This window comes from Silene latifolia, chromosome 9 (assembly GCF_048544455.1).
Source record: "Silene latifolia isolate original U9 population chromosome 9, ASM4854445v1, whole genome shotgun sequence".
Classification (NCBI taxonomy): domain Eukaryota; kingdom Viridiplantae; phylum Streptophyta; class Magnoliopsida; order Caryophyllales; family Caryophyllaceae; genus Silene; species Silene latifolia.
Window position 1 is genome coordinate 66857814 of NC_133534.1, and position 9118 is coordinate 66866931.

At 36.9% G+C, this 9118-nt stretch overlaps 1 long non-coding RNA gene across 1 annotated transcript; it reads left to right on the top strand.

The window, feature by feature from the left end:
- Positions 1 to 3974: 3974 nt before the first annotated feature.
- On the top strand, positions 3975 to 6203 carry LOC141602737 (uncharacterized). The gene is made up of 3 exons (XR_012524647.1): positions 3975 to 4104; positions 4217 to 4289; positions 6078 to 6203. It is a non-coding gene; the product is annotated as an uncharacterized LOC141602737 (long non-coding RNA).
- Positions 6204 to 9118: the final 2915 nt, after the last annotated feature.

Below are 9118 nucleotides of genomic sequence, written 5' to 3' on the forward strand. Positions count from 1 at the left end.
GGAAAGCAAAATAGAAAGCATTTGACGGATAAAATGGCCATGAAATGTTATAATACTTTGCAAAATAGGTTCAATTAGAGGACTAAATGTACGTAAATAAGAGTCACATCAAACATCCCCAAACCGAACCTTTACTCGTCCCGAGTAAAGAGGTGACTAGAACTAGACCTTTATTTAAACTATCCTAATAATATAACCGACGTGAGACAATTAGCGGGTCTCATTCCAACCTTTCAACTCACAACAAGACAACCATGAGGTAGGATGCCTTCTTGCAAGGCAAAGTGGGGCTTGCCAAAATGGCAATACATCCAAGCATTAAAGCACACACAAAACAAGTAATGGATGCATCTACAAAAATGAATAGCCACTTTCCTCATCTAAGTGGCGGAAATTATCTACAAGGGAAGCAATCTAAAGGTACACATTCTATCATAGGTAAGGTTTCTTCAAACTACTAAGCCTAGAAGGGTACCAATAAATCACCTCCAAGTTGTGTCAAGCTAGGGTACCTTTGTCCTCAATTGTTAAATGCTTTCGTCAAGAGTAGACTCCCTATGGTGTTAGAAACACTGGAGGATCGCGAAATTCCCCTTCTTGCCTAGACAAGAAGAAGGGTCGTCCCCTCTATACCATGCACAAAAGTGGATTCGATGGATAATGGATCATTTGTATTTGAGTTTCATATGGGATTTTGCTTTTGTTGTTGTCCCCCCCCCCCCCCCCTTCTTGTGGCATTTGACATTTTGAGAACATTTCTTTGCCATTTCTTTTGATGTTTGACATTTCAATACTTGACCATTTCAACTTTTTGCATTTTCTTTTGAACATTTTCAAAGTCACCCCATTTATAGTGACGGTGCTTATATATGAAGCATAGGATTTTTTATTTTGTTACTCCTCTTTTCTTTGATGCAATTGCAAACTTTTTTACTTTCATTTTAATTCTGGAACTCAAAATTTGAAAAATTTTTGTGCCCATTCCCTTTTTGATGACAAAATATGGTAGAATGTGTATGATGGTTGCATGTTTTCAAGAGTCACCTTGGAATAAACGGTAGCCAAGGAGTTACCACACCACAAGCACTACTACAAATCCAGGCAACTACAACGCCCCTTTAACAACGTTTATGCACGAAAATCACAATAGACGTTGTAGAATGTATGGCGCGATTTTTACTAAACTTAATTACAACGGGTATGGTTATATAACCGTTGTTATACGTTTTAAAAACGGGTTAAATTTGCACAACCGTTGTTAATAATTTAGCGCAAAATTGGCGCAAAGTTAGTGAAAAGTAATCACAACGGGTATTTTTAAACCCGTTGTTAATACTTATTTGACAACGGTTGTTGATTTACAACCGTTGTTAAAACTTATTTAACAACGGTTGTTATTGAACAACCGTTGTCAATACTTTCAATACTATAAACCACACAAACACAGATCAGCTACAGCCACAAAACACATACATAACCTAACACAAACACAAACACAGACAAACACAAACATACACAAACACAGCAAACACACTTTCTCGTCGTCTCTTTCTCTCTTTCTCATCGTCGCTTTATCATCTCGCCGTCACTGTTGGTTTCATCGTCTCTTACTTTCTCTAATTATCGGTAAATCTCGTAAATCCTTTGTTGGTTTCATCGTCTTTCATCTTTATTGTTTTCTTTTTTTAATTATTTCATTTGCATGTATATATGATGGGTTTTTATCGCTCATTATTATGTTATTATTCGCTTAATTAGCTCGTAAAACAAATTAAATAAATTAAAACAAAGAAGAAGCAAGATGATAGAGAGGATTGCATGATAAACTTAATTAATAATTCATTAATATATATATATATATATATATATATATATATATATATATATATATATATATAAATACATAAATTAAAAAAAGAATTACATTTCTAAAAATGCAATTCTTATATTTTCATAGAGAGTCTTATTCTCTTCTATGATATCCCTCCTCTCCTCCTTAGCTATTTGGAGGTTTCGTTCAGAAGTTGCTATATCGTCCTATATATAGCCGCAACAATCGCTTCTTTCTGTCAAGCCATTTCTTTTGGCGTCCTTGAGTGCGGCTTGAGCATCCACAAGATAGCTCCTAAAACTGTCCTCGATGTAGAGCAACCGGCGGATGAAGCTGTTGTTGTTCTCGGTCATAGTAAGAGTTTTAAGGATGTAATCGTTCATTTTGTTGATGAACTTTGAAGTTGTTAGTTTGAAAGATTAATTAGGGGTTGGAGATTGTTTTAGCAGTTAGGGTTTGAAGATAGTGAGATAATGGAATATTAATGGTGGTTGAGATAATGTATGTATTTATACTAAGTAATGTGTCCTTTGAGTTGTTTTTTAATTAATATAATATATGCATGTTTAGGAAGTTGTGCCATAATCATCATATCTCTCTGCTTCAAATCTAATGTAAACCCTTCTCATTCCATATATTGTCCATTCATATGCACAGTACAGGGATGGCAGTAATAATGCATGCATCGGAATTATAACGGGCCCCGTAATTATGCATGCATATAGTAATATTTAATTTAATTTTTTTTTATTTTGTAAAAACAAACAACAACGGTTATGTAGATACAACCCGTTGTCTTTAGTTATAACGACGGTTCCTTGTAAATTAACCGTTGTTATAACTTTCCCACCAAAATTGAGTCACCCTTTCCACAACGGGTTTTGATACTTAAAACCGTTGTTAATAGTTTTAACAACGGGTTGCTTAAGAAAACCAACCGTTGTTAAAACCTTTTACAGCGGACGCTTTAACAACGTCCGCTATTTTATATAACGGTTTTTAGCCGTTGTTATAGCCTGTATCTGTAGTAGTGAAGGTACTCTTGACTAGGCCTTAATCCATGGGTCAAAGGATACTAGCATGACACATCCAAGGGTGTTTTACAAGTATTCTAATGAGCAAAGTCTTAAGAAGAAAAAGTATCTACAAGGGCCTTAGATACACTTGTCAAGCTTCCCAAATAGATGTTTTCACAAAATTTTTCCTAAATGCAACTATATGCCATGATGCAACGAACATTTATACAACCTAATGCATATGCTTCTACCAACTAGTATGCCATATAATCTAAATGCATTTCATAACAATACATAGATACACAAACCGCAACAACAAAACACACAACATCCTCCTTGACATGTAAGCCCTTCCTCCCCATATTGTTAGAATTTTTAATCTCAATATATAACATATTCATATATGTGTCATTTTAATTTAGTCATAAAATTAAAACTAGATCTTATGCATGCAAAATTGAATAAGAATAGAGAAGAAATCGTCTTTCTTACTATGGGAGTTTCGGATTTTGGGCACAAATGAGTTCTCCATCTCACTTGTTCTTGAGCTTTCCTTATATGGATGAACAAAGGATCCAAGGAGAATCCCTCCCAAAAGTGAATACCCAAGATAACCTCTTAAAAGACTAATATTAATAGAACTAGAACAATATTAATCTTACTAAAATTGACCCAAAATATTTGTATGTTCTCTTGTAATTTCGGCCAAGAGAGGATGAATGTTGAGAGATTTTATTTCTCTAAGCTTTCATAAATTATATTGTAACACCCGCGAATTTTCCATTTTGACATTTATAATTTAATTAACCATTCTATGGTCTTATTTATATTGTAAATTATTTAATTTAATTAATTTCATTATTAAACATGATTTTTATAAGTATTATATTTTTAAAGCTTAAGTTATATAAAATAAATATTTTGGTCGGATAATAATGATAATAATAATAATATTCCTCGTCTTGAGTTGTAGTGGGCTTGAGACGTAATTTCCAGTGTATATCGACTCAATTTTGCATGTTGGGCCTAGTATGACTATTGGGCTCACATATTATTTCTTCCTCCTCATATAAATAATGAGGGAAACCCTAACCCCTCCTCCTTCCTCACAATTTCAGCAACACCACCACAAACACAAACACCATTTTCATACTCTCCTCTTACAAATCTTCAAAACACCATAACTTGATCAATTCTTATCCGAATCAAGTGATTTTCGCGTCTATCTCTTCCTCTCATCGCCCTCCATCTTTCTAGGTAAGAAAGACACCGACTTTCCTCCTTATATAGGGCTGTCGAGCCGTTTTATACATGGTACCCTTTTTCTAATTTTGATTCTTAGTCTTATTTTGTGTTTTCTTATGTTTAGGAGAAAGTTTAGTTGACCCGGAAGTGGATTCTTGAAAGGTAGACGAGTCTTTTGTGGATTTAAGTGCAAAAAGGTAACGGTGATGGGTTACTCGACATTATGTCAAATTTGTGTGTTTATATGTTGTAGTTTGTTCATATGTATGTTAAAGTTTGAATCTTTTCTTGTTTCACATGTTTGTTGTTGAATGAGTTTGTATGAGAAACCATCTCATGGTTAGTTGAAGGAATTTCCAATCCTTTGGGTTACATGAATGTTTATATGGATGAATTAGTAAAGAAACCGTCTTATTCATGCTTAATAATTGTGTTTAATTATGTCACGAATTTGTTAGTTTGGAATTGTTTGAATTTGAATCGAACCTTGTGTTTTAATCCCTCTTTTATGCTTTGATTTCACCCTTAATACTTGTATAAAGTTACTTGGGTAATACATGATGGAATTAGGATTGTAATGGCATGATAAAAAAATGATTTGGGGATGAAGGTGAATTGGTTGTGTCGTGCAAATCAGCACCACGGCGCAGGCTGCGCACTCAGCCTCGACCAGTTTTCGTAAAATGGCCATAACTTCTTCGTTACTTATTTGTTTGAGGTTTATGACCTACCGTTAGAACCGTAAGAGGATAAGCTATCACCTCCAACTGGTTTCACCTCATTATCATCTATAGAACTCAAGTTATGACCGTTTGAAGTTGACCCTTGTTGTAGTCGAATACTAAACTTGTTGTTATAGATTGGGTTTTGAGTTTCTTGTTGGGTATGCATCTTAACTTTGGTTCTAATGCTTGTGTATGATGTGTTGAGACTCTTTTATCATGGGAGTACTTGATATTTATTATACTCTTATACTTATACATGCTTCACATGAATTGTTTACGTTATGTTCGTGCAATCATGGTTGCTCGTATTTGAGACCCAAGTGCGACAATTTACATTGTGTGACTACTTGACATTCCTTATTTATTTACCCTTCGGGCCTTTGGTACGAGTGCGTGCCATGTTCCCAGGTTGGGTTATCCTTCCGCCTTTCTTCGGACCTTGGGTTACGAGTGCGTGCCATGTCTCCGATTAGAGGTTACTCGGCCTTTGGATACGAGTGCGTGCCATGTTCCGAGTCTTGGATACGATTTGGTATCGTTTGTCGAATCGGGTGTCGCCCATCCCGAGAGTCTGGATCCAGGTTTAGACTAGGACCGTATTATGATCGTCGTCCTACCAAGAGGTTGGAGTCTAGGGGTCTGTCTTGTTTGAGTCAAAGCCTTTGTAAATGTCTTGCTGATTATGGTCATTGGCGTGTTCTTATATACGAGAGTGCACGTCTTCTATGATTGTTTATGAGAGTGTTGGTCCTATCGGATACTAGTGGTGAGATGCAAGCCCCTAGTTGCGATATGATCGCCGGGATTGATGTTCCCATCCGTTCTTATGGTGAGATGCAAGCCATAAGTATGAATGTGACATTTGTAGCCACGTCCCGTGCTATGGTTGTTAAGAGGTTTTCAAGTAATGGCTATTGGTTTCCATCCATGTATTTTCTATTCAATTGATCCGTTGTTTACCTTCTTCATATGATTCGATGCCTAATCTCATATCCATGTTTTGGTTACCTTGAATATATGTTTAATATAATGTACCATGCCTATCTCATTAAGAATGCAATGTGATTATCTCATTAAGAATGCAATATGCCTATCTCGTTATGATTATCGTTATATTCCCTTGTTCATATTATTCAAGTATGATGCATGATCAATATGTTTAATTAAGTTCTTGCTTATGTGCATTTTGACATATTGTGGCTGGGAGAACCCTGAGTTACTCCCCACTGACTGTGGCGTTCATGTTTACATGAATGACAGGTTTGTGATGCAGATTATGGGGAAGACGTGTGAGCTAGCGAGAACGTTGAACCTTGGACCTTAGTTATAGTTTGCCTAGACTCACCTATCGTTAGACTTGTGTTTATTCGTGGGATATCTTTTCCCCAACGCACTTCGTTTTTAATTGTAAAAGTTATTCATCTTACTTTTCATTTTCGTTTGATCACTTATGGTGGATTTCACACTTTAAACTTTAAAGGTTTTAAAAATCCCTTATTTTTCCGCTTAGATTTAATAGTTCTTTTGATGCCTCATCGAGGGGTGTCACAGTTGCTATCAGAGCATATGTTGCTCCCGACGGACACACGTGTACCCCGAATTTAACCTTGAACTTGACCTTGAATAATGAATGAGAGATGGGTAGAGTTAAGGACCTAAGTTGGTAGTCTCTTTATGCATGCTATTTGTTAGGTGCTAACATGATTGATTTTTTTTGGAGTCTTGAGAAGATGGTACGACCAACCAAGGTGGAGAATACTATCATGGAAGCTCTTACTCTAATTCTTCGGAATCAACGGAATGCCAATGCTCAAGTGAATCATCGCCCTATCCGTCGTGGCAAGAGACCCTTTGTGCCCTCACCTTCATCACCTTCTAGCAAAGAGAGGTCGGTGCCGAGAGTCCAAGGACAAGGAGTACAAGACCATGGAGGACAAGAGCCAATAGTGCAAGAGCCAAAAGGGCAAGTCCCTACATCTACTAATAGGCTTAAGAAGAACCGCAAGTGCTTCAAGTGTAGGCAAGCTTATCACCGCGGGATTGGATGCTATGATGTGCCCTTGAAGTGTTACCTTTGCAAGGAGCCCGGACATCTCATGAAGGATTGCCCCGAGAAGAAGATTGCTCCTCCTCTCCCTCATGCTCCGGAAGCCGAGCCAAGAAGAGTCACTCTTGTCGAGAATCAAGTCGGAACCACCGTTCCTCCCGACACCGTTATGGGTGTGTTTTCTAACCTTGATCCACCTGTCCTTACTTTTATCCCGTGATGCTCATCCTTCCTTTCTAAACTCTCTTTTGCTCAACCTTGGAAACTAGTTTAGTACTCACCCGACCTATCCTTAGTTTTTGTTTCTCCTTACATAACATCTTGCATATGGATCTCTTTCTCTTGAAGAATGTCTTTGCCGTCTTGAAGATACCTCCCTCTCTTCGAGCACCTTGTCATATTCCCTTATCTTTGTGCTTCTATGCCTTTCGCAACTCTTATTCCATATCTTGGGAGTTGTCTTTGTACCTTTTCTCCTTATAATGCCCCTCTTGTATACCTTTATTTTTGCCTTATGGAATGTTAACTTCGGTCAGATAAGTTGGCTTTTGTGGAGTTTGTTTGTGTTTGACCCTTAACCCCGGTTTTGAGAGGTCGTGATGTTAGAAAGGATTAGGTAATGTGATGATAAATACTTAGCGATTCTTGTACCTAGTGCCTTGACCAAGTGAGTATAATTGATTGGTGGATCCTTTGTGTTAGGAATGAGTTGCCTATGTGATTAAAGTTATAGAACTTGGCTTTGTTGTTTATGTTTGGGATTTGAAAGCTTAGTAGGTTGAGCGTCGTCACCTTAGGAGTAAACATGAGATAAATTTATGATAGGAGCTTGGAAGAAAACCCATTTTTAGATGTTAATGATTCCATATAGATTGGTGATGCGATTTGATGTTAGTTGTCCCTTGAGAATTTTGTTGAGAAGTCTTTGTTAATTCTTTCTTTGGTTTTTAAAACATTGAGGTTGTGTCAAGTACTTGAGATAAATGGGTGCTTTTATACTTGAGTGGTAGATTTGCTTTAGAGAAATCCTAATATGTGATAGGATAGGTGAACAACGAATCTAACCAATTCATCAACCCTTAAGCGAGCGTTTATTTTTACCTTGATCAGTCATAGAGGTGTAATACTTTAAGAGAGACTTGCATATAAGGAATGAGATGAATTGCCTTGACCCTCGTTTTGGAATTTGGTCATTTTGTTATGATGGTACAATATCCTAATAGGCGTGACCTTGTTAGAGAGAACCTTAAGTCTTAGAAAGTGTATGGTTTAAGCCCTAAAATCCCCCTCGTACCTTTAATCATCTTCCTTCCCTTCGTTCATACCTTGATTAGATTTATTTCTTAAGTATAAAAGTTTACTTGTCGTTTCCTTGCCTTGAATACCTCTATGATTCTAATGTCTCTTACTGTTGTTAACTAGTTACCTTTACTATTGACTCCTTTAATCTCACACCTCGTCATGTTCATGTATCCCATTGAAATTTCCTATCTTTTCTTGACCTAGTTATTGCTCTTGTTTCTTTAGTGGAGTGATGGCATTGTTGGCTACGTTGTAGAGTGAGTGAGATGCTCTTTGAGGATTCTTTGTGAACCTTGATTTCGTCAAAATTGGATTAGTGGAACTCGAGTTGAGTTGGGTAGGAAAAATTGTATGACAAACCTATTTACTTTTGGTTGGTGGTCTTTATGATTTGGGGAATGTGATCATCTATGCTTGTGAATTCGGGTGTGAATAAGATTTTGGTTTGGAGTGTTAGAAAGTATGAAGGCCTTGAGATTTTGACCTTTGATTAAGGATTTTACCATAGTGAGAACCCCTAGTAGTCGATAGTTGGTTATGTGTGCAACTTTGTTAGTAGTTTTGATCTTTCGTGGAAATCGTTTATAGATGACTTATATTTGAGGGTTATGGAATCACAATTGTGGTGGAGTGACTTGACCCACGGGATAGCATAGGAGTAAAATGTGCAAGTATTTTGAGGAAATTCTTGGGAGTTATGTGGTTATGAGTTACCGTTCAGGATGACTTTGTTGTTTGAGATTTGACTTTCTGGCGTTTCCTTGTTGTTTAAATTCCTTCCTTCCTTAAGCATAAGCATTTCCGTTCATACCTCTCTTCTTCGCTTCATCATGCTCCTCCTTTAAATTTGATACTCGTAACTTGTGAAATTCAATCTTTGATATCCTCGTAGACTCGATTTCAACACTTCTCCTAGGAAGTTCATCATAGATCTTTTGTTGGTAAAGTTTGA